The following is a 4,450-nucleotide window of genomic DNA, read 5'->3' on the forward strand; positions in this document are numbered from 1 at the left end:
GAAACAAATCCTCCTATACAAGTTGTACCTGTTTATCTGCAGTATTCACTTTTCTGCAGCTGTTCAAAGTCCATGCATACAGCTTATTTGAGCTTTCAGAAAGCAGGGGGTGGAGAGCTGAGATTAAACACTACAGAGCTCAGTGAGGAGAGCTTTGAGAGCTGACTGGAGGGAAGGGACACCCCCCACCTACACACAGCACACAAGAGCAGAGCTGAGGCTGTCAATCACAGGCTGTGTGCTGGAGGACCCTCCCTTGTCACCTTTTTTCTCTTGGTGTCAGGAAAATGCAGATAGCAGAGGAACGAAGCAGAAGACAGAAATGGCATTTTAGTACTCTTAATTGAGACAAGTACATACTATAGAAGGACATTCTTTGTCATGTCTGAGGTTTACAACAACTTTAAAACAGGAAGTGAGAGGAATCCCACCAAAGTGAATTAGAATTAGTGTCCCCACTGGAAAATCTCCCCTCTATTCCTGTTCTGGTGTCAACCCAAAATTTGGGATTTTCTTTTTCTTTCGCTTTCAATGATAAACAAGACAAATAGAGAGGTTGTATATCCCTAAGGGGGACACAGATAGCAATACAAAACCTGACAACTGATCTACTGTAGACCCTCTCCACTCTATCCAAAACTAAAAAAAAGTTTTGTCTTTAGTTATAATTTAAGGGTTCGTTCACATCAGATGCATTGAGGCTATGTTGGCAGCTATTTCCAGCATAACCCCAAAGCCTTGACAAGGCAAAATGCTTTGTTTCCATTGGTGCAACTTCATGGTGCACTCAGTATTTTTTTTTTGTAGTGCAGTGTATTGCAATGCAAACCACTGCATTGCAATGCTGCTATCATGAGCAGAACTATATTGTTTAGTCAGTGGCTCCCTAATGCCCCACCAGGGGCGGACTGACAACTCATGGGGCCCCCGGGCAATAGGGGATCATGGGGCTCCTGTGTCCTTGCCCAAACTAAAAAAAGCCTATGAAAAAGGTACCAGGGGCATCTCATGGGGCCCCCTACTGACCCCCAGTTTCCAAATGGTCAGTCCCCCCCTGTGCCCCACCATGATAGTAGATCAACAGTCAGCCTTGAGCTAGTCATACACTGATTGAAATTAAACTAGAAAATCTTCCCTTTCACTTCCCTCAAGGAGGTAGCAGGGGACAGAGTGCTAAAATGGGACTTTAAAGAGAGAATACAGTCAATATAAATGTACAAGTGTTTATTAACAAAGTTAAAAACAAAATAAAACACTACATATCCGGTGCCATGTGCCCAAATAATCAAACATATATATAATAAGTGGTGCAAAATGGATCGACGCATTTCGCAAACAAGTTGCTTCTTCAGGATCAACGGCTCTTGACAGTATGTTTGTTGTTTATCTATAAAAATAATTAATCACATACATGAAATACACTCCAGACAGAAAATTCTGCAAATGAATTGTAAAATGTTTGTGCGGTTGGATGAAGGAGACAGGGTAGGGGGCAAAAAAAAAGACAAACTCCCAATAGACATGCTAACCCACAAAAAAAGAATCACAAACACGTGATAGACATGGTTGGACCTTGGTGGAGGCGAAGGAGAAGATTTTCTGCTTTCACAGTAGGGATGGTGCCCTATTGAGACACCTGAATATATATATTATTATTATTTACTATTATTATACAGGATTTATATAGCGCCAACAGTTTGCGCAGCGCTTTACAAAATGAAGGTAGACATTACAGTTACAATACAATTTGGTACAAGAGGAAACAGAGGGCCCTGCTCATTAGAGCCTACAATCTAGGAGATACCTTGAGAGTCCCACCCTACTAGTATTTTATTGTAATTGAAATTCAACCGGTTTAGGAGGTAAAGGCCAATTTTTGATCAGTTTCTGGCCATCCAGAAGTTGATTGCTTGATCGACTTCTGCCAACAAGACATCTTGGAAAATGTTCTCAATCTGTGGCTGCAGCCAATCAGCTGCAGCTGCTCATCGGTGTATTCTGACATCTGCTGGGATTCCTCCATCCACCTAATTTGGCAGAAAATAAAAAATCAAACTAATGTATGGCCAGCTTTAGTTTGAACTGTGCTAACTGCTGTCATTACATTGCAATTTCACCTTCAGTTCTGCTATTTCAGTAACGTTATCAGGAGTTGAATATGATGAAAATGACACATTTCTTTTAAACTGACACCCAATGCACACAGGTAATGGGAAGTTAATGTATAAACATACCTGTCAGTGGTTAGCGGGTAGTCTTGGCATACATCTCCTCGCTCACATAGCAGAAGATCTTGCTGTACATGAAAGCTGAAGATTCAAAAACAGTCTGTGAGCCACCACACTAATGATTACTGCAGACAAGCAAGAGACTGCTCACTGTTTAATTAATAACGCTAATTAGCCCATTTCCATTAATTTGTTTTGCTCTCATTTAGCAGCTCCTTTGTATCATGTCTCTGTGGTGTTGAAGTTGTCAGTGTGCATGGCAGGTGGTCCTTTAAACGCAGGCCTATCTCTGGCAGGGTTGGCTCTCAGCAGATTGCTCTGATCACCATTGCCTTCAGAGAGGTTGACAACTACCTCTGAACAAGTTATCCTCATAGGGAGTTATACCATCTCTGTATGAAAACCCATGATGGGGCAAAGGGGAATTAGCTAGTGATGGGATTAAAAGACATTAGTGCCAGTTTTATGGTGTTTTGCACAAAATTAATTTCCACACATTATGCAAATTCATGGGTATATTTTTCAGAAACAATACTTATTCATTTGCACTTTAAAGCAGAACTGCGGCCAAAAGTAACTTGCTAAAGCTGAATGTAAGCAAAACAATGTAAAATTACAAAAACTGGCTTTGCTAAAGCTGAATGTAAACACAAAATGTAAAATTACAAAAACAGGCTTTGCTAAAGCTGAATGTAAACAAAAATAAATTTAAAATTACAAAAACTGGCTTTGCTAAAGCTGAATGTAAACACAAAATGTAAAATTACAAAAATAGGCTTTGCTAAAGCTGAATGTAAACCAAAATAAAATTAAAATTACAAAAACTGGCTTTGATAAAGCTGAATGTAAACCAATAAAATGGAAAATTACAAAAACCGACTTTGCTAAAGCTGAATGTAAACCAAAAAAATGGAAAATTACAAAAACTGGCTTTGCTGCACCTTCATACCAGAGATTTCCAGTACAGTAATTTTTCTGCCACTAGGTGTCCTCAGTCTGATAACCAGCATCATTCAACCCACTTCCTGTGAGCCCAGGTTGTTGGCAGATGCAGTTAACTTGCCTGCCATTATAGGGCTCTGTTGCCATTATAGGGAAGGGGACGCTTGTAAGCAGGTATTAGCTCCCATTTTAGAGAAATCCCTCCACTAGTGATGTAGTGGATGGAGTTGGTGTCTTTATAAATGCCAGCTGTAGTTGGGGTCCAGAGAGTGCAGGGTATAGGAAAAGGACATCCCATAGCTGCAAAGATGTAATCCTGTATTGAGCTCATCTAAAGATCCCTGTGCAGGGCTGAATTCCCAGGCAAGGTCGAACAGATCGTGTGAGGACTATCTGCCCTTGCCCTGTCTACCCCTTCTTCTGCAGGTCCTGTAGGAGGTGCACACGGCCTAGGAAGCCTGGGATAGCGATCTCTAATGTTAGCAGAAGCTGAAACCTGGGAATAGATGTCATCAGGGAGCAGAGCTATAGACAGGACATTTGGAAGAGAGTAGTATACTAATAAAAGCAATTTGTCCCCCTGACCCTCAACTGCAGGTCCTCTGACTTGGTGGTGGATAGCCTAAGGAGGTGGACTTAGTATGCATGGGGAAGTGGTCCCAATTCTTTGGTGTTTCCAAGGAGCAGGGTCAGGAGGGAAGATGGCTAAAACATGTGTACTTGTGCTCTGCAAAGAATTGACCACTGCAAGATGTATATTCATACTAGTGGCTCTCTGTGCAGAAACGTCTGATAGTAGTTCAAATGTGATATGTTACAGGAAGTAATGTAAAGTTGTCCAATATGCTGGTTATAAAGGTTGGAGAATGGGTGCTCTATTCAAGAAGAGGCAGGATGGTACTGGTACATCTTGGCGCCAACATTTGCCCTATCACAAACCCCCTAACAAGGTGGTCCTGGACCCATTCCAGTGATTAGACAGTGAAAGCAGAAACAGCACAGTGATGAGTTCATCTAACTTTTACTCTGCTTTCTCTTCCTATCAGCATGCTTCTTGTCAGCACATGAACTGATTGGCCGCTTGTTATTATTATTATACAGGATTTATATAGTGCCAGCGGTTTGCGCAGCGCTTTACAAAATGAGCTTGTAATGATTCTTCCTCTTCCCTGCTTTACAGGAACTGCAGAAAGCAGGAGGCTGTTACCAGGCCAAATTCAAGCACTTACAATATACTGACAGCATTTAAAAATATATTTAATGATGTTACAGAGCTGTAT

General features: G+C 41.2%; 1 long non-coding RNA gene across 1 annotated transcript; it reads right to left on the minus strand.

Moving 5' to 3' along the window:
• Window positions 1-1,209: 1,209 nt before the first annotated feature.
• On the minus strand, window positions 1,210-2,469 carry LOC149458775 (uncharacterized). Its single transcript, XR_016313365.1, has 2 exons — window positions 2,235-2,469; window positions 1,210-2,027 (listed from the first exon to the last, which is right to left on the minus strand). It is a non-coding gene; the product is annotated as an uncharacterized LOC149458775 (long non-coding RNA).
• Window positions 2,470-4,450: the final 1,981 nt, after the last annotated feature.

Source organism: Staurois parvus, unplaced genomic scaffold, assembly GCF_062004578.1.
Source record: "Staurois parvus isolate SC_StPar_1 unplaced genomic scaffold, SC_StPar_1.0 ptg000276l, whole genome shotgun sequence".
Taxonomy (NCBI): domain Eukaryota; kingdom Metazoa; phylum Chordata; class Amphibia; order Anura; family Ranidae; genus Staurois; species Staurois parvus.